Below are 21,645 nucleotides of genomic sequence, written 5' to 3' on the forward strand. Positions count from 1 at the left end.
TGTGTCTCTCCTGCTACATGATTAGCTCAGGACTTGGTCTATTTTGTCCAGGACTGTAGCCTCAGCTACAACTGGCTTCTGGTTGGATAAATAAATGTTTTACCAATGAATCAGTCAATCCATACCTTAGTTGTCCATTTCTATTGAGCCTGAAAATAAGGTATTTCATGAAGCTATTTCTTGATTCTTCTCATAATGCAGGCCCTCGTATCAAGAATCTCTTCACGTTCACCAATTCCGCACTTGCCTTTTCTCTCCTCCTCGTTCTACATGACAACTTTCAAATGAATTATCATGACAATACCCGGGCCGGTGGGCGCTCCCTGGTCTTTGAGCTTGCAGCCTTCTGCTCTGTCCCCCTTGCTGGGGTGCTCTGAACCCTTGCTGGCCAGCCTTCCTCCCAAGCTCTACACAGACAGCAGAGAGGCTTCCCAAGGGAGCAGTGCCCTTTGCCCTCTTTCCCTCCCTGCTCACTCCTGCAAGGTGCCACCCATGAGCCTTGTGCCTTCCAACGCAGCCACAGGTGTCACCATCTGCCTGGGCCCCGATGCAAACCTGGTACTTCAACTTGACCGCCTACCTCACAACCCACCCTTCCCGCTGGCCCGGCTCGCTGCGGAGGGGGCACCTGCCAGGGCCGACAGAGCTCACGTGTGCCCCGTGGTATGGACGTTGGGGCGCAAGAGGCCTGTGCCTCCCTCGTCGGGCCAGGTCACCTGGGCCAAGGGGCCTCCGCGGTGGGAGGAGGAGCCCCCACTGGTTTTGTTCCTGCTACTTTGCTTAGGGCCAGGGTAGGAGAGAGCCAGAGAGCGTCTGGCTCTTGGGTGAGGAGGCTCTGAGCTGGGATCTAGCTGTGGACAGGGCCAGGGCATGCCACACGGTGCTGTGCAAATGTACATTAGATGCTGCACTCCAGCAGAAGCCTGAACTCAGTCAGGGCAGCGCCCGGCTGAACGCCTGTGTCCCTGGGCCAGGGCAGGGGGCCGAGTCCTCTCTCCACCATCTCTGCTGATGGGCAGTGCGGGCCAGGACTTCAGAGCGAGCCCATGGCCTGGCCCTTTACTAATTGGGCTGCTTTGGCAGGCATCTGATGTCCATCCATCCCCTGTGAAGAAGGACCTGCCTCCGTGGCAGCCAGATCCAGCCACAGCCTCGTGGACCCTTGAAATGACAGGGTCCCGCTTCTCATTAGCTTAGCTCCAAACAGCAGAGCGTTGGCCTGCCGACGGATGCCGAGGGCGGGGAAAGAGCTCCCTCATGCCCGTTGATAATGCAGAATTTAAGGGAACACTTCCGGGTCAGGTCTGGTGTGTGAGGGTGAGCTTTTGAAATTGTGAAGGGCAATTGGACACTATCATGCAGAAGGCACAGTGCGTGCCCACCGACCCACCCACTCCATGTCTAGGACCTCTGTCTACAGAAATGATGACAAAAGAGAGCAAAGACACACATATGCTGACCGTCGTAAATTACGGGAAGCCAGACATGACCCAGCCCACATCGAGAGCCGTCCGGCTAAGCTGGGATTCCATGCCGAGCACGCGCTGGGCAGCGGATGCAAAGAACACCGATGTGAAGAGGGATGGAGAGCCGCCGGGAAGCTGGATGACCAGCCCACGGAGCTGTAACTGCCAGCCAGAAAGAATGGCTCCTGGACACACATACAGTGGCTTGTTTGGCTGTGGGCACCAGTACAGCCCGCTGTGTCCCCCACGGCCTGCTCCTGCCCTGCGGACCCCACCCCTCTCCCCTCAGGTCGCTTCTGACCTGACTTTCCGGCATTTTCTCCAGCTCTGGATGCGTGGGGTCACGAGCTGCGGGCCCTGTGTGGGCTTCTCGCCGCGCACATGGCCGTCCTCGGGTCCCGTCCTCGGGTGTCCTGACAGAGCGGCCTCCTACCTGCGGAGTGCTCTCCTTCCCACAGGCACCCCACCGTGCGCCTCAAAGCCCCGTGGGTGGCACTTCGTGTGGGTTGTTTCAGCCTAGGACCGACACAAACAAAACATCTACAACCACTCCTCAGACACTATCTGCACAGACACCCGCTCGCTCTGCGGAGAGGCACCAGGTGCCCACACAGCAACAGGGTGAACTTCTCTGGAAACTTCCAGACTGCCCAGACTCACTGAACCCACTGGTTCTCACACACAGCACAGCCACACCTCAGTTTTACTTTTTAATCTGTGAGTTTTCAACAGACGAAATGAAAGGTATACCGTACACACACACACACACACACACACACACACACACACACACACACACACACACACAAATAGCATGTTTTAAATATGTGTATGTTGTGGAATGGCTTCATTAAGGTACTTAAGAGCAAAATAATAAGAGAAAATGTCTTTTAAAAACACACATACCCAGTCCTAAAGAAATTTAGGTCCCATGGTTTCCCTTATTTGCAATAATTAGTATACATACAGGATAATCTCATCAGATGAGCTGAAAGCTCAAAAGCCATGTACAAATGACCAGGTAAGATGATGCTAAGTGAAATGAGCCCTAAGATATGGACACAAGAGGTCTGTCATTATTGTTTAAATGTACCATGTGCTTTTATTTTTTGTTGTTGTTGTTTCCTTTGTATGTTCTTCCCCCTATGGTATATCCCCTGTTATCACTGTACTTGATTTTGGTGCCCTGCATCTTGTATATACATTTGTCTAATTTGGGGAGGGGGAGGGGAATAACAAATGCGGAAACAAGGACACAGGATGACCCATTGCAACAAGGATACCCACAGGACAGTATATTGGAAATGAACTTAACAACTTTGGATGGCAGGAGGGGGGGGTCGTGATGGGGATGAGGGGGACGCGGGGGGGTAGGGGTGGGGAGGTGGGGGAGGGAAGGGATAGTGGCACAACAACAAGGAAGGGAAGGGGTAACAATGATCCACAAGTAATGTACTAATTGCCTTACCTGTGCAACTGTGACCCCTCTGTACAACATCTTAATAATACAAAGCAGAAAAAACCACACATACATAAAGTGCTATGTAAAGTTGAGGTGTGTGTGTGTCTGTGTGTGTGTATGTGCTCATAATGTGGGTGAATTCACACCTGACTCTCAACAACACTTCATTGTACTTATAAATGGACATGGTGATCATAACCTCTTTGTACAACTACTTAAATACAAATAAAATTGTAAACAAATACTTATACTCCAGTGGTAGAGCTGACGCCGGGATTTCAGTGCTAACTTTCATATTGCAGACATGCAGGTAACAATGTGTTAGAAATGCAACACCTTCATCCATCTGGGTCTCACTCAGTGGAGGCTCCAGGCACCGGCCTGAGCAGTGACCAGTGTGGCCACACCATGGTCCCCCTGGGCCTCTGTGCCCAGCACCCATTCCCGCAGGAGTCTGTTCATCACCGGCTTCCATGAGGCGTGCTGGCACTGCGGCCTGCTGACCCGCCCGGGGCCTCTCCCCCCTCTCTGCTCCCACCCTGGAGCACGGTGACCTCATGGAGCTTAGGTGACCTCAGCAGTTTACCACAGTTACAATAATGGTTTCCCACAGTGGTTTTTTTCCTTTTTAGTGACAATGCATATCTTATGCATGATTGCTTTATTAATGTTTCTCAGAGCACCCTGCGATTGTTTTCTCGGCCAGACCTTTATAAAAGTTCAAAAAGAAAACAAAAGGAATGCAGCTCTGTCTCAGACAAGAACCTGGCCGGGCCCGCTCTAAAGGTCCCCTCAAAAACCCGTCCCTAGGCTTAGCAGCCAGTGTTGCATCTTTGAAAGAGCTGAGCTCTGCACTGGGTGCTGGAGCTCCTGGGACAGGCTGAGCTCAGCACTGGGTGCTAGAGCTCCTGGAACAGGCTGAGCTCTGCACTGGGTGCTAGAGCTCCTGGGACAGGCTGAGCTCTGCACTGGGTGCTGGAGCTGCTGGGACAGGCTGAGCTCTGCACTGGGTGCTGGAGCTCCTGGGACAAGCTGAGCTCTGCACTGGGTGCTGGAGCTCCTGGGACAGGCTGAGCTCTGCACTGGGTGCTGGAGCTGCTGGGACAGGCTGAGCTCTGCACTGGGTGCTGGAGCTCCTGGGACAGGCTGAGCTCTGCACTGGGTGCTGGAGCTCCTGGGACAGGCTGAGCTCTGCACTGGTCCTGGAGCTCCTGGGACAGGCTGAGCTCTGCACTGGTCCCGGAGCTCCTGGGACAGGCTGAGCTCTGCACTAGTGCCACAGCTCCTGGGACAGGCTGAGCTCTGCACTGGTGCTGGAGCTCCTGGGACAGGCTGAGCTCTGCACTGGGTGCTGGAGCTCCTGGGACAGGCTGAGCTCTGCACTGGGTGCTGGAGCTCCTGGGACAGGCTGAGCTCTGCACTGGATGCTGGAGCTCCTGGGACAGGCTGAGCTCTGCACTGGGTGCTGGAGCTCCTGGGTCAGGCTGAGCTCTGCACTGGGTGCTGGAGCTCCTGGGACAAGCTGAGCTCTGCACTGGGTGCTGGAGCTCCTGGGACAGGCTGAGCTCTGCACTGGGTGCTGGAGCTCCTGGGACAGGCTGAGCGCACTGGGTGCTGGAGCTCCTGGGACAGGCTGAGCTCTGCACTGGGTGCTGGAGCTCCTGGGACAGGCTGAGCTCTGCACTGGTCCTGGAGCTCCTGGGACAGGCTGAGCTCTGCACTGGGTGCTAGAGCTCCTGGGACAGGCTGAGCTCTGCACTGGATGCTGGAGCTCCTGGGACAGGCTGAGCTCTGCACTGGATGCTGGAGCTCCTGGGACAGGCTGAGCTCTGCACTGGGTGCTGGAGCTCCTGGGTCAGGCTGAGCTCTGCACTGGGTGCTGGAGCTCCTGGGACAAGCTGAGCTCTGCACTGGGTGCTGGAGCTCCTGGGACAGGCTGAGCTCTGCACTGGGTGCTGGAGCTCCTGGGACAGGCTGAGCTCTGCACTGGGTGCTGGAGCTCCTGGGACAGGCTGAGCTCTGCACTGGGTGCTGGAGCTCCTGGGTCAGGCTGAGCTCTGTACTGGATGCTGGAGCTCCTGGGACAGGCTGAGCTCTGCACTGGGTGCTGGAGCTCCTGGGACAGGCTGAGCTCTGCACTGGTGCTGGAGCTCCTGGGACAGGCTGAGCTCTGCACTGGGTCCTGGAGCTCCTGGGACAGGCTGAGCTCTGCACTGGGTGCTGGAGCTCCTGGGACAGGCTGAGCTCTGCACTGGGTGCTGGAGCTCCTGGGACAGGCTGAGCTCTGCACTGGTCCTGGAGCTCCTGGGACAGGCTGAGCTCTGCACTGGTCCCGGAGCTCCTGGGACAGGCTGAGCTCTGCACTGGTGCCACAGCTCCTGGGACAGGCTGAGCTCTGCACTGGGTGCTGGAGCTCCTGGGACAGGCTGAGCTCTGCACCGGGTGCTGGAGCTCCTGGGACAGGCTGAGCTCTGCACTGGGTGCTGGAGCTCCTGGGACAGGCTGAGCTCTGCACTGGGTGCTGGAGCTCCTGGGACAGGCTGAGCTCTGCACTGGGTGCTGGAGCTGCTGGGACAGGCTGAGCTCTGCACTGGGTGCTGGAGCTCCTGGGACAAGCTGAGCTCTGCACTGGGTGCTGGAGCTCCTGGGACAGGCTGAGCTCTGCACTGGGTGCTGGAGCTGCTGGGACAGGCTGAGCTCTGCACTGGGTGCTGGAGCTCCTGGGACAGGCTGAGCTCTGCACTGGGTGCTGGAGCTCCTGGGACAGGCTGAGCTCTGCACTGGTCCTGGAGCTCCTGGGACAGGCTGAGCTCTGCACTGGTCCCGGAGCTCCTGGGACAGGCTGAGCTCTGCACTAGTGCCACAGCTCCTGGGACAGGCTGAGCTCTGCACTGGTGCTGGAGCTCCTGGGACAGGCTGAGCTCTGCACTGGGTGCTGGAGCTCCTGGGACAGGCTGAGCTCTGCACTGGGTGCTGGAGCTCCTGGGACAGGCTGAGCTCTGCACTGGATGCTGGAGCTCCTGGGACAGGCTGAGCTCTGCACTGGGTGCTGGAGCTCCTGGGTCAGGCTGAGCTCTGCACTGGGTGCTGGAGCTCCTGGGACAAGCTGAGCTCTGCACTGGGTGCTGGAGCTCCTGGGACAGGCTGAGCTCTGCACTGGGTGCTGGAGCTCCTGGGACAGGCTGAGCGCACTGGGTGCTGGAGCTCCTGGGACAGGCTGAGCTCTGCACTGGGTGCTGGAGCTCCTGGGACAGGCTGAGCTCTGCACTGGTCCTGGAGCTCCTGGGACAGGCTGAGCTCTGCACTGGGTGCTAGAGCTCCTGGGACAGGCTGAGCTCTGCACTGGATGCTGGAGCTCCTGGGACAGGCTGAGCTCTGCACTGGATGCTGGAGCTCCTGGGACAGGCTGAGCTCTGCACTGGGTGCTGGAGCTCCTGGGTCAGGCTGAGCTCTGCACTGGGTGCTGGAGCTCCTGGGACAAGCTGAGCTCTGCACTGGGTGCTGGAGCTCCTGGGACAGGCTGAGCTCTGCACTGGGTGCTGGAGCTCCTGGGACAGGCTGAGCTCTGCACTGGGTGCTGGAGCTCCTGGGACAGGCTGAGCTCTGCACTGGGTGCTGGAGCTCCTGGGTCAGGCTGAGCTCTGTACTGGATGCTGGAGCTCCTGGGACAGGCTGAGCTCTGCACTGGGTGCTGGAGCTCCTGGGACAGGCTGAGCTCTGCACTGGTGCTGGAGCTCCTGGGACAGGCTGAGCTCTGCACTGGGTGCTGGAGCTCCTGGGACAGGCTGAGCTCTGCACTGGGTGCTGGAGCTCCTGGGACAGGCTGAGCTCTGCACTGGGTGCTGGAGCTCCTGGGACAGGCTGAGCTCTGCACTGGTCCTGGAGCTCCTGGGACAGGCTGAGCTCTGCACTGGTCCCGGAGCTCCTGGGACAGGCTGAGCTCTGCACTGGTGCCACAGCTCCTGGGACAGGCTGAGCTCTGCACTGGGTGCTGGAGCTCCTGGGACAGGCTGAGCTCTGCACCGGGTGCTGGAGCTCCTGGGACAGGCTGAGCTCTGCACTGGGTGCTGGAGCTCCTGGGACAGGCTGAGCTCTGCACTGGGTGCTGGAGCTCCTGGGACAGGCTGAGCTCTGCACTGGGTGCTGGAGCTCCTGGGACAGGCTGAGCTCTGCACTGGGTGCTGGAGCTCCTGGGACAGGCTGAGCTCTGCACTGGTCCCGGAGCTCCTGGGAACGGCTGAGCTCCGCACTGGGTCAGGTCCTGCCGCAGGGACCATGGGAGGCCGCAGAGGCCTGGGCCCAGGCACAGCTGTGACTGCTCATGGAAGGGCACACAGCGGGGCCGGGATGGAGGGAGCGGTCACAGGCGGTGAGGTAGCCCTGAGGAAGCAGCGTTGAGGGCTGGGAAGGAGACCGTGTGTACGTGGTAAATATGAAATAATTAAGAGGGATAAGCAATCAAGTGAAATAAAATAGGCCTGCAGACATGGTCCATGGCAGCTACAGAATACAGAAAGGGGGTAAATAGAAAGCTGATTGGGGAAGTGGTAGATTTTAATGCAATTAAACCAATAATTATATATGAACAGTATAGACACAACAGTTAAGAGACAAAGATTGTTGGGTTTGATTTTTTTTAAAGAGCTAACTCTAGATAGCCCACAAGAAATCTATTTTAAATATGGAAGCATTGATGCAGGAAAAGGTACGCGGTACTAAATGTCATTTACACAAACCCAGAGCAAAGAACATTAGCAGTAGATGCCTTAATTACATAAAAGTGTAATTCAGGACAAGGAATATTGTCAGCAACAAAGTCGGATATTACATAATGATACAAGAGTCCTTTCTCAAGCAACACAGACGTGTGAAGCAAAAATCTGACTGATCCAGAGGGACGGAAGCTTCTACGACAGAGCAGGACCTTCCTCACTTCCCTGGAGACATAAATCAGGAAGACCAGAGATGCCCGCCTCCCTGACCTGACACCAGAACACGGCCTCAGCGAGGGAGCCTCAGGCCCACCCCAGTGAGATGAACATTGCTTGTAAAAGACTAAATTCCAGACCATCAAGGAAACCTTAGTAAAGGTGAGCGAATAAAAATTATAAAAAGAATGCAAAGTATGTGCTAGAGACTGAGCTGACCTAGATACTCAGCCACAAAGATTCCCGAAAAATCCCTACTCAGTTGAGAGCAAAATAGCATACTTCCCCAGAAATGGATCCAAAGAAATCCTCTAGGGAAATTAACGTCAATGACAATAAATGATATTGGACGTCAATGAGAATAAAAGGACAGCTTGTGAGAATATGAGAGATTCAGCTAAAGCAGCGCTTAGAGGACCATCTATAGCATTAGAGACTTACATTAGAAAATAATCTTAAATGAATAACCTAAGGATAAATTAGATAAGGAATTCCAATTATCCACAAGGCAAGCAGGAGAGAAGAAATAATAAAATTCAGGGACAAAAATTTATAAAATTGAAAAGACTAAAACAATTTTTTAAATCAAAGAAATTGAAAAAGGTTTTAAAAATCAATAGCATTTTGAAACCTCTAGCTGGACAGACAAGCCAAAAGAGAAATGTTATAAATTATGAATGTCAAGAACGTAAGAGAAGTCATCAGCACTCACGTCCCAAATCTTCAAGATAAATAAAGACGGAAACATCGTTATGCTGATCACATCAACACCATGTCAACATCACAACAAGATGGCCTGACCTAGTGATAAACATGAACTAAAAATATATATTCAAGAACAAATAGGTCAAATGAAGAGTTCCACATCTGATAAAGAAATCTGTCATCTTCTAAGCCAAAACCTGGTGGTCAAGACAGCTTTACTGGTAAGTTCGCCCAAATATATATGAAACAAGACAAGAATAAATATGTACTCCATCTCCCAGAAAAATAAAACAAAAGACAACATATCCCAATCTATATTATGAGAGCAAGTATGCTTGTATGTCAAGCTCAACACTAAAAATGGAATTACCACCTCCCTCCCAAAAGAAAAAAATCACTAATGAAAAAATCCTGAACAAAATAAAGCAATTTGAACAGAGGCATATATACTGATGATCAAGTGGGGTTTATTCAAGTAGTGCAAGATAGACCCAGCAGTAAAAATAACTAAAATAACACCCAGAAGATAAAAAAAAATAGATAGGCCAGGTGCTGGTGGCTCACGCCTGTCATCCTAGCTGCTCAGGAGGCTGAGATCTGAGGATCGCGGTTCAAAGCCAGCCTGGGCAGGAAAAGTGCGTGAGATTCTTGTCTCCAATAAACGACCAGAAAACTGGAAGTGGTGCTGTGGCTGAAGTGGTAGAGCACTTACCTTGAGCTGAAGAGCTGAGGGACAGCGCCCAGGCCCAGAGTTCAAGCCCCATGACCAACAAATAACTAAATTGACTCAAGAAACAGGCACACAACTGTATTAATTTAGGAAGAAAGACATTCAACATTCAACTTTCATCCATGACCAACTGTGTCACCAACTAGGAATGAAAGATCACTTTGACTTGATGAAGGCTCACATCTAGACAACTACAAGAAATCTGTTTAAATATGAGAGTATTGACACTTGGAGGGTAGCAAGTGCTCGCTGTGTAAACACACACCAAAAAGGACTGAGGAGCTACAGGAACTGCGTGCCAAGTGTAACATCAGACAAGGAACATTCTCAGAGGTAAAGAGGATGTTCCCTCACCCCAGAGCCTGTTCTCCAAGAGATAATGCTAGTAAACCCTAGAACACATGCTTCCTGGCAAGGGATTAAGCGCCCTAACCCCATGTCGGGAAACATGACACGTACTTCCCCCAAGTCAGCGGACATGGCATGCACGTCCATTCTCGGAGCAGCTAGAGTCATCTTCAAAGACTTGGCCAGTGGAAGGAGAGAAGTGAGGGAAACAAATGGCCCCCAGTTTAAAAGAAAGATGAAATAAAACGATCCTCATCTCCCATGAAACAAATTACATAGCACCTACAAGCAGTTTCCAAACTAAAATGTGAATCTGGCCGGGACTCCGGATGTAAGATGAACATTCCAGTATTGTTTTCGTGTTCATATGGACAAGCAATGAACCCCTGGAGTCTGCAATTGTGTAATTCTATGTGTAATAGCAGAATAAGTAAACTGCTTTTAATCTAGCCTTTTCATCAAACAGTGTCGGGCCAGGGAGGTTTACATGGGAAGAGCAACCAAATCTCACGCAACGACAAAGCTTTTAAGGCAAAATGTGACGTAGCTGATATGTCTGACGTAGGTTCGGCATTGAGTTTTCGGATATGACAGCACAAGACATTGGTTACTTCGCTCCTGTTAACAGAAAACTTTGTGTGGAAGACTAGGAGGAGAAGGAGAAGCCAAGCTGGAGCCGGTGAGAAAATATTTGCAACTTACATAGTTATTAGAAAATGTGCGTCTGTTACTTTTTTTTTTTTGTCGGTTGTGGGGCTTGAACTCTGGGCCTGGGTGTTGTCCCTCAGTTCTTCTGCTCAAGGCAAGTGCTCTACTACTTGAGCCACTGTACCACTTTCAGTTTTCTGGTGGTTAATTGGAGATAAGAGTCTCAGACTTTCCTGCCAGGGCTGGCTTTGAACTGTGATCCTCGAATCTCAGCTTCCTGAGTGGCTGGGATTACAGGCGTGAGCCACCAGTGCCCAGCACATTTATTTTTTAATCCAGACTTAGCAACCCAACAGAACCACAGGCAAGGATCTCTGGACAGCCCCTGGGCCAGCCAGCACAAGGATTGCAGGTCAGCATGTAAAGTCCCCAGCATTACTGGTCGCTGGGAAAATTAGCTCAAACGACGAGATACATAGAATCATACAATCATAAGGCAGGAGGCGTGGCAAGCACCTGCATGGTGGGAAGGCCCAGCTTTATGTGCCTGTCTAAAAGTAAAGTTACACGCACACATACACAGGCGGACATGTTTCCCTGCTTCTCCGCTTAAGAAGATCTACAAACTGCAACTCACACACCTAAATCCCAAACCGTGGTTCCTAAATACCATCTTTCAATAAAAGTGTCAAACTCTCTAGAACTCCCTGGAGTAAAAGCTGTTTCTAGGGCTCCTAAAAAGAAAATAGTTTGGTGCATCTTTTAAGATCTGGCCCAAAACAAAGGAAGTTCATAAAACTTAAAAAAAAAAAAAAAAAAAAGCCAGAAGCAAGATGAGGTCTCTGGCCGGGCACCGGTGGCTCACACCTGTAATCCTAGCTACTCAGGAGGCTGAGATCTGAGGATCGCGGTTCAAAGCCAGCCCGGGCAGGAGAGACCATGAGACTCCTATCTCCAATAAACCACCAGAAAACCGGAAGTGGCGCTGTAGCTCAAGTGGTAGAGCGCTCGCCTTGAGCTGAAGAGCTGAGGGACAGCGCCCAGGCCCAGAGTTCAAGCCCCACGACCGACAAAAAAAAAAAAAAAAAGATGAGGTCTCTGTCGAGGCTGAGCGCCCTCTGTGGTGCCCGAGGAGGCCGAGCTCTGTTCCCCCGAACCTCAGGGGTTGGACCTGCTTATGTCTCAGCATTTCTCCAGGATTCTCCTACTCCAGGATGGTGTGGAACAAAGCACATTCACCTGTCGCCAGGCCGACATGCTGGTTCCACTGCTGCATGTCTCCATTGGACTGGTGAGAGGGTTCTTGCTGTTGGCCTCTTGGGCCTGCTTCCAGCTGCATATTTGAATCCTTGCCCTGTGATGGACTACTCTCTGGCTGCAGCCCTCACACTCCATAGTTACTGGGGCCTGGGACAAGTTGTTACTGATTATGTACATGGGGATATGCTGCCGAAAGTTGCCAGGGTGGCCCTTGTGCTCTTCTCCTCTGTAACCTTTGCTGGCCTTTGTTACTTCAACTATCATGACGTGGGCACCTGCAAGGCTCACTTCATCCATTTAGAATTGATTGTATGCACATTTGTCTCTGTCATGCCATTCAGCTTGCAGTAAAAAAAATAACAGATGAGTACACTGACGGATAAACCTCCTGATTACATGGTTATTTTCAGAATTTAATGTGGAGGAAAGATTTGAGAGGAATTAGATCTAAGAAACTGAGACTCCGTTTTGTGTTGTGGTGAGTGAATGTGTTGTCTCCCACCTCACAAAACTCATAGTGTCAGCAGTATGTGGTTGGGTTTTTTTGTTTTGTTTGAGGGGTTTTTTTTTTGCCTTTTAACTTATCAATTTATCAATTTCTTAAAAGAAGTTAGCTTTATTGCTATCAGTACATAATAAGACTTCTGTTTTTGTCCTGGAAATAATGGGCAGAAGGAAAGCCTACTCATTCTTGAGTAAAGACTCAGCAGAAAATTGGATGGTATATAAGTTTTGGAAGTGTCTTTCAGTTCTATTGATACTGGAATTGGTCATATGTTCTATGGAAATTTTAAAATTCAAAGGTGCTTTATCTCACATTACAAATTTCTAAATGCTAGAAGGGTACCTGAGAGCTTCCCCAGTAGATGTACTAAAATTTAGGAACAAGATTTCCCCTATGGATGTACTAAAATATTTCAGATTCCAAACAGATTTCATCCTCAAAAGTAAATAACAAAGTAGTTTTTCCACTGTGGGAATTGCTAATGAGAAAATGTATTCTATGAAAAGATTTTTTTAATAAATTGTATAATAAAAATTTTTTAAAGCCAGGTGATAATTTAACCCTAAATACTCAGGAGGCTGAGATTTAAGGATTGGCGATCAAGGCCAGCCCAGGCAGGAAAGTCTATGAGACTCTTATCTCCAATTAAGCAACACAAAGTTCTAAGTAGATCTGTGGCTCAAGTGGCAGAGTGCTAGCCTTGAGCAAAACAGCTCAGGGACAGTGCCCTGGCCCTGAGTTCAAGCTCCAGGACTGGCTTGTGTGTGTGTGTGTGTGTGTGTGTGTGTGTGTGTGTGTGTGTGTGTGTGTGTGCGCGCACGTGCACACACATGCATGTGCACACTCACACATACACACACGCACAAGCGAACATGTACAAATGTCATCTGAAAGACCCCACTTAATATTCAATTAAATGGTAGAAAGGGAGAAATCTTTGCAGCAGAATTCCAACAAGCATAGCAGAAAACTTGCCCTCGGTGCATGGCAGCGCTTCCTCCTGAGCTGGGAATCACGTGGGAGCCATGCGGGGCCACGAGCACCGTGAGCCACACTTCATAGACACAGCGCTGTGCAGTCCCAGAGAGAATCTCCCTGTGATCCTCGAGAATCTCTGGCTTGGGGATTCACATACATCTGCAGATTTCTTGGTATTTTGGGCCCTAGAAGATGGCACTTAAGCTCTCCCCAAGGAAAGGCTATGCTAGGAATTCACATCTAGACACAGAATATGGAGAGTAAAACAAAATTTTTCTGGAAAGAAAACTTGGCAAACACCACTCCCCCAAGCCTGGAGGTTGACTGGCAGCATGGGTGTGGGGTGTGCTGGGCGTGGGAGCGTGCTGGGCGTGGAATATGCCAGGTGTGAAGTGTGCCAGGCCTGGGGTGTGCCAGGTACAGAGTGCACAAACGCACCCTTAGGCGTGCACCTTGAGATCTCTCTCTACCAAATGACGAGCACACACCAGACAAACCAAATGTCTGACCTCCACAAATGTTTCAAGGTCATGGCGATAAAGAGAGATGGAAATGGTCAGATGGAGAGCACAGGTGCAGTGGTGTTCTGGACTGGATCTCAGGCAGTGGAAAATCCCAAGGAAGCAGAGTGGCTTCTTTCACCAGTACTCAGGAGATGTCTCCCCCAGGAAAGGAAGAACACATAGAAATTTTCTGCTCTACCTTTGCAAACTTTCTATGGTTCTAAAAATGAAAAGTGTGAAAAAAAATGGGTTCAGCTAGGCACCAGTGTCTCATGCCTGTAATTCTAGCTACTCAGGAGGCCGAGATCTGAGGATCATAGTTCAAAGCCAGACCAAGTAGAAGAGTCTGTGAGACTCTTACCTCCCATTATCCACCAGAAAACCGGAAGTGGTGCTGTGGTTCAAGTGGTAGAATGCCAGCCAGCGCCTGGCCTGATTCAAGTGCCGTGACTGACAAAAAAACGGGGTGGGGGAATTGCTTAGAATCCTGAAGTAAGGTATTTCCCCATCTCCATGTTGGATTCCATTCAACAGCCAGAGTCACAAGACAAAGTTCCACAAAGCCTTCCATAATCACGGACTTTGGCATGGTGACCACCCTGACAAGATCTGAGAACAAAGGGGGCTGGAGGTTTGCTGGGTACTTGGAGTTCTCTACTGGGAGCTAGGCTCATGGTGGTCTTTCTTTGTCCAGTGCCGTGGCATTCTTATGTCCTGCCCCTCAGGCAGTCCGCTGGTGAGGAAGCCATAGCTATAGTATAGGAGAGAGCGTGTGCATCCACCTACCCCACACAGCTCTGAGCAGGGTGAAGAATGTGTTTCCATGGTGACCTGGTAATCACATCCTTGGACGATGTCCAGCATCGACCAACCTGCTCCAGAACTGGCACCCCAGGGCCCTTCCTGCCTGGGCCTGCTCCGCTTGGAAAACCACCTTGAGCTGGTTTTGGGGTTGCAGAAGGCCACTGCTTCCCTCTGTACTCTCTGCACACCATCCTCCTTCCTTTCCTATACAGAGGAACCCCAGATCCGTCTCCTGTGACCTGTGTCCCAAGCACCCAGGGAGACACAGGCCCAGGGCTGGCGGGGGCTGGCTCCTCTCTGCTCCCAGAATGGCTGTGTCTTGGAAATGACAAACATGTTCCTCCAGACTTGTGTGAAAATGCAAGTGAGTGTGTTTGGGCACTGCAGGCAGGGATTGTGTCATAGGTGAGCATGCACGGGCACCGCAGGCAGGAATTGTGTCATAGGTGAGCGTGCACGGGCACCGCACGCAGGGCTTGTGTCATAAGTGAGCGTGTGCACGGGCACCTCACACAGGGATTGTCATAACTGAGCGTGCACGGGCACCGCACGCAGGGCTTGTGTCATAAGTGAGTGTGCACGGGCACCGCAGGCAGGGATTGTGTCATAAGTGAGCGTGTGCATGGGCACCGCAGGCAGAGATTGTGTCATAAGTGAGCGTGTGCACGGGCACCGCACACAGGGATTGTGTCATAGGTGAGCGTGTGCATGGGCACCGCAGGCAGGGCTTGTGTCATAAGTGAGCATGCACGGGCACCGTACGCAGGGCTTGTGTCATAAGTGAGTGTGCACAGGCACCGCAGGCAGGGCTTGTGTCATAAGTGAGCGTGTGCACGGGCACCTCACACAGGGATTGTGTCATAAGTGAGCGTGCACGGGCACTGCACACAGGGCTTGTGTCATAAGTGAGCGTGCACGGGCACGGCAGGCAGGGCTTGTGTCATAAGTGAGCGTGTGCATGGGCACCGCACACAGGGATTGTGTTATAAGTGAGCGTGCACGGGCACCGCAGGCAGGGATTGTGTCAGGTGTTCCTAGCTGGGTGGGGGTGGGGCCCTGGATGCATTTGAAATTCATGGTTTTGCTCCTCGGTGCTGGAGGCAGATCCTTAAACAAGAGACAGCCACTGCCCCGGTGGAAACATGGTGATAAGTCCTAAGTGGACATCCCTGCCCGGGGCCCTGCCCGCCTTGAAGGGTGCGGCTCAACCTGAAGAAACAAGTGCTTCGTCAAGTGAGGACACTTCAGGACAGCGGTGGTGGGCCCCATGCAGACGGGTGGGACACGGGGCAGGACGCGGGGCGGGGACGGAGGTGGGCTGGCAGCTGCGGTCTGCTGCGGGCTGTCTGTCTCCGCCACAGCAGGTGATGGGAGATGCTGCTGGAAAGAATCCGAAGGACCCAGCTGGGCGTGCATGAGGACGCAGCGCGGAGACCTGCAGCTGTGCGGCTCCCCGGCATCCTGGAAGGCAAGTTCAGTTCTTGGAAGATCCGCTTTTCTCTGGAAAGAAGTCTTAGCTGAATACCAGCTGAGAAGCCTGACTAGCATAGAGATGACAAAGTCTGGAAACAGAGGCCCCAGAGCAAGCGGCCAACCCGTGTGTGCCCAGAGAGGCCCTCGGCACTGAGGGGCTGGACGCCAACGCCAAGGCTAGCAACGCATCCTCCTCCCCGCTGTGGATCCGATGTGAACCGAAGCAGCTTTCATTTCCCAAGACCAATCCCTGTCCCGAAGGTGAACAGGCTGACTCCTGGCAAAGCCATTCAGCACAACCAGCTCCCCTCTCCACAGCCAGCACTGACCCTTCCAGTCCCCCTGGACTACTGAGGTCGTTCTGGGGTAAAGCAGAAACCCCATTAGCAGGTCATGGTCTGAGGTCCTGTTTCTGAGAGGACCAGCCCCTTGGAACATCAGGGACCAAGGAGAACCTTCCAGAAAGCAGTCTTCCTGAGTTGGGCATTTTACTATGGCGGGTGGCAGAGGGGGCTGGCACTGCACAGAAGCACAGGCATGGTGAAGCCAGCCACCAGCCACGGCTACCATGTCTGCCGCGCGCTCTCCTCTCTCCCAGCCTCGGGAAGCACACCTCCTCCCCGCATCACTTGGAAAGCAGCTGCTTTATTTCTGCTGGACTCCTTTCTGAGCAGCTCATCCAGAATCAAGGTGCTTGGAGGGTTAACCGTTCCTGACACAGACCCGGCATTCCTATCCGTGCAGCTGTGGTTACCCCACCGTGGCTCCAGCATCGACTGACACTCGACTCGTTCCCCTCCTTTCATTGTGTCTGTGAGGTTTCACTCCTTCAGTTTCTGTAGGTTGCGGGGAGAGCGTGTCTGTTCCTCTTGCTTCAGTGCATGCTTAATGTATACTCTGACAATGTTCTGTGTTACAATCACGTGGTTTTGGTATTAAATATCTGACAATAAACATCTTAAAACTGGAATGGGAGTCTGAACTTACATGCTCTGTGTTTCCAGGAGGAACTGACCCTTCTGAGATGTCTGCTGATCATCCACACGTGTGCTGGTTCTGGAGCCTGTGGGACACGGCAGCCTCCTCAGAAGCAGCTTCGCAATGACTCATACATGGAACTCAGAACCCAAATGCAGAAGAAAACGTCCAGGGTCAGACCTGACCCATTACAGCTGTGGCCTGACATCTGGGGAGGCAGAGTGGTAATAGTTCTGGAGCACCTTAGGAATGTGTTCCAACGATCTGAGAACAGTCCCCAAAAGATGTCTGCCGAGGGACATGCCACAGAGGAGTAAGGGACCGTGAGTGCTGCCGTGACAAGATCGAGCCCGTCTGGTGAGAAGCCACAGGTCCAGAATATGATCCAAGCAGAAAGACCAGCATGAAGTTTACAGAGCCACTGTGAAAGCCCACAGGAAGCAGAGGTGAGCTGACCTCAAGCCAAGCCACGGTCAGGAGGACAAGCCTAAGTCCACAGTGGAGAGTCCAACCACCCCTCCATCTTCCAATGGGAGCCAGCTGGCCAGGGCCTCCTGCTGGACACATGGAAAGCCTGTGGACAGCAGGGCATCACCACCAAGTTAGGTAGCCAGGATGCATCCGGACCCAAAGAAGCCTTCGGACCAGCGCCCAGTTTACTGGAAATGCCATGGGCAGAAGGGCAAACTGCAGTATGTGTGGCTGACCAAGGCGGATAGGGCCTCCTGCAGGACAGCCGTGCGCCTGTCATTGTACTGGTGCCACTGGAAGGGAAGAGGCCCCATGCAATGAAAATGAAGATGGACAGCGCGGTCGCTCACCCTTGGGGGGGGGCCCCGGCCTGGGCCAGGCAGAGCCGGTCCATGTGCATCTGTCAGGAGGGACATGACAAGCAAACCGCTCTGCTCCCTACTGGACAGTGGTGCGGCCGCTCAGGGTCACATGGGGCATCTGATTCCCGCAGACGGCTCTAACTCTCTTAGCTCCAAGCCTCCCTTGTCACATGTTAGAAGGTTTGCAACAGCAGCCCTCATTTTAGATGCAAGGTTGATGATACCCTAACCACAGCTCAGGAGAACCCTACCACCTGACTTCCCCGGGGCATCCGGGTAACCACGGCAAACCCCAAGGGTTACTGCTAAGCAGACGCCAGGCTCCTTCCTGGGCGGTCGCCGGTGACCAGGTATGCCACGCTCGATTGGTTTCACCTGGGTGAGTGAGTCGGGGCTGCGCTCTTCCCATCGGTTATTCACACGGCGCGTCTGTCTTCTTGTACTGCCGCGCCCTGACCTGTGTTTCTCAACGCTGTGGGTTGTGGCATCTTCCCACAACCTCCCAGGCATTTGAGGGACTGAGACCGTGCATGTCAAATGTGTTGAGTCGCCTGCACAGACACTGGTTTTCCCCACGCTAAGTGGGCAGAGTGGGGCCATGGGTGCGTTCTCTGACCGTCTGTCACCCGCTCCACACAGTGGACAGGATGTGCCCCTCCATGGATGTGTCCAAAAATACCATGGAGAGCTTAGCATGCGTTTCCCACAGAAGCGAGTAACTGCACTCTCGCCTGCTGAGAAAGTTACTATGGCTTTGTTCGGTTTAACCAATAGCGCCTTGGGGCTGGTGGAAATTACACTGGCTCCCGGATCAAGCAGTGGTTTTCATGTGGCCTGACAGAAAAGCAGAACTGGCAGCTGCGGTGTCCGGAGCCCAGGCTCCACCGACGCTGAGCTAGGACAAAGTGAGCGCAAGGACACTCCCCGCCCCTCCACGGCCTTCCCGGCGGCCAGGCCAGTCGGGGTTTCCTTCAGCACACTGACCTCACAGGAGACATCGTTTCTGGCCAACATCTTTGCTCTCCTGAGACCCAACCTGAGGCAGCCCCAGCCTTGTCTTCTCTGCGAGCTTTTTCATAGATCTATGTCTGTGTTGGCTCTCTATCTCTCTTTCTGTCCTCTGTCTCTGTCTCTCTCCACCCCTGTAGGTAGATGAACTAAGCTTCTGATTTCCCTCTTCCAAATCCATACCCTTCTCATGCATCTTTTCAGCTATTCCTCCTACTAAGTGCGTGTTCCCTCGGCCTTGGCCACGTGGCTTGCCCTGCCCGGTGAGAAGTGAAGTGAACAGTGGGGACAGTGTGCCAGTTCTAAGCTAACAAGTTAAATGGCCAAGCAGTGCCCAGACAAGAGCACACACCGCCCCAGCCAGGGTACAGTCAGGGGAGGAACCAGCGCCTGTGCCTGTGTGGCTGATCAAGACGACCTTCCCAGATGCCGCCTCCCCCAGACGCCGCCTCCCCAGGCCGCTCGGCTGAGGAGGTGTGGGTCTAGTAACATGAGCATGGACAATGCGGGTCATGGCCAACAGACTCATGTATCTAACAAATAAGATTTCCTTCAGTGTTCCATGAGTCAAATAACCCACAGGCCACATGTCACTGAAGTGGAGAGGCCGTCCACCTGTCTGCCTAAGTCTGCCCCTCGTCTTAGCTCTGCGGCTGTAACTAAAGTCTAGATGGCATCTTCACAAGAACGGACTTATCCTCCCTCCACTCTTGGACCGCTCTTGGGGTTGGGCCACCTCTCCTGGCGATTGTTCTGCCTCCATCAGCCTCCAGAGCTTGTCGGAGGACGGGCCTGCCAGTCCTGTCTCCTCCTCCCGTGTCTACTGGGCTCTGCTGGCCTGGCCTCCAGCCTTTGAAGATGCAAAAGCTGGGAAGAGCTCCACCTGCTGCAGCGTCCCGCTGCTAGCCTCTTCCCAGGTCAAGACTGAAGACCATGTGCGAACATGGGAGGGCAGGGGGCATCCGGAGGGACACAAGAACACCTCTCAGCTCACTTGCGTCCAGCGTGGGCCTAATACTCAGAGATACCACAAGAAACCAAAGGTCTCCCTTGAGTATATTTGCACTTTTAACGCAAAAACCCTCAACAAAACGCTAGTAAGCTGAATCCAGCCATGTATGAAAAGGATTCTATACCGTGACCAAGTGAGAGCTCTCTGTGGAATTCAAGGTTGCTTTAAGTTCTGAAAGTAGGAGAGTATAATATACCAAAGAAAGCACAAACCCACGAGATCATCTCAACAGGCACAGAAAAGCACACAGCAACTTCAGCAGCCCTCCACAGCATTCTCAAGCTGGAAAGTAGAATTAAAATAAACTTACTCGGCTTGTTAAAGAGCCTAAATGAAAGGTCTCAGCCAACAGCATACCTGCAGGGAGGGATTGAAGCTTTCCTGCAAAGACCACAAACAAGACAAGAATGTCCATGCTCAGCTCCAGCCAAGGCAACAGGGCAAGAAAACTAAATAAATAGCATCCAGAGAAGAAAGAATAAAGCCATCTCTATGTACTGTATATGGAGAATCCCTGAACAAAAACAATTAAAGGTAATAAACAAGATTATCAAGGTGCCAACTACAAACTCACCAGATCCTTTGCTTTGAACACAGTAACAGCAGTGAGTACACCACACAGAAGTTAAGAAAATATTTCCCTTCATAATGGCATAAAAGACACTGAAATGTTTTACAAAGCAAAGAAGTATAAAATGTACATTCAGAATAGCACACAGTGTGGTTGAAACAAATCAAGAAGAAGGGAAGGGGAGAGAATGCCATTCTAATATGCAGTGCACATCCTGCAGAATTAAGAATATTGTGGGGCTGGGTTGGGTTAGAGGGAAGGGAAAAGATGGACCAAGACACACCGTATGCATGATCTGATCTGATGAATGGTAACACCTTTGTACAACCACTGAAAAATAATAAAATCTAATCTAACAAAGAAACGGAAGGGTGGTCTGTATTTTTTTAGACAGAGAAGGGGAACCGAGTGGACTCCGACCTGCAGCCTCAGGGGGCTGCAAGCTGAGGAATGAAGGTGTCGGTGCCCATGGACATGTGTCCCCATGGACGGCCACCTGATGTCCAGGGGAACGAAGGAGTACTACAACTCAGTGCCAGGGAAAACCAATAGCCACCTGCAAAAGACCCGTGCATACACAAAACCCGACCTGCCATGGGTCAAAACCAATACAAGCCAGGCACCATGTTTCACACCTGTCATCCTAGCTACTCAGGAGGCTGAGACCTGGAGGATCATAATTTGAAGCCAGCTTCAAAAAGTCTGGGAGACTCCACCTCCAAAATAACCAGTAAAAAGCTGGGCTAGAGCTGTGCTAGAGGACCAGCTGAACAAGCAAGTGGACTGAGTGCGAGGCCTTGAGTTCCTACCCCAGTACCAGCAAGAAGGGTGGGGGAGGGGGAACTAGATATACAAATCAGCACAAAAGAACAAAAGTGAAATATAAAATCCAAAACTTTAAAACTCCCAGGGAAAAAGAAACACATAGGGGCCGGGAAGGTGGCTCAGTGGTAGAGTGCTTGTCTTGCATGCATGAGGCCCTGGGTTCAATTCCTCAGCACCACATAAGCAGAAAAAGCTGGAAGTGGCGCTGTGGCTCAAGTGGTAGAGCACTATCCTTGAGCTGAAGAGCTGAGGGACAGCGCCCAGGCCCAGAGTTAAGGCCCGACGACGGGCAAAAAAAAACAAAAAAACAAACAAACAAACAAAAAGAAACACATATACTTAGACTTGACCCTAAGAAAAAAATATAGAGGAAATAGACACTAACAATATTTTAAAACTTATACTCTAAAGACCTATGAAGAAACCAAAGAAGTGATCCAAAGAATGGAAATAATAGCCCAGTATGAAGGCTCACGCCTGTAATCCCAGCTACTCAGGAGGCTGTGATCTGAGGATTGCGGTTCAAAGCCAACGCAGGCAGGAAAATCCATTAGAGTCTTATCTACAATAAACTACTCAGAAAAAGTAGGAAGTAGAGCTGTGGTTCA

Source organism: Dipodomys merriami, unplaced genomic scaffold (genome assembly GCF_024711535.1).
Source record: "Dipodomys merriami isolate MVZ:Mamm:240054 unplaced genomic scaffold, mDipMer1.0.p SCAF_316, whole genome shotgun sequence".
Taxonomy (NCBI): domain Eukaryota; kingdom Metazoa; phylum Chordata; class Mammalia; order Rodentia; family Heteromyidae; genus Dipodomys; species Dipodomys merriami.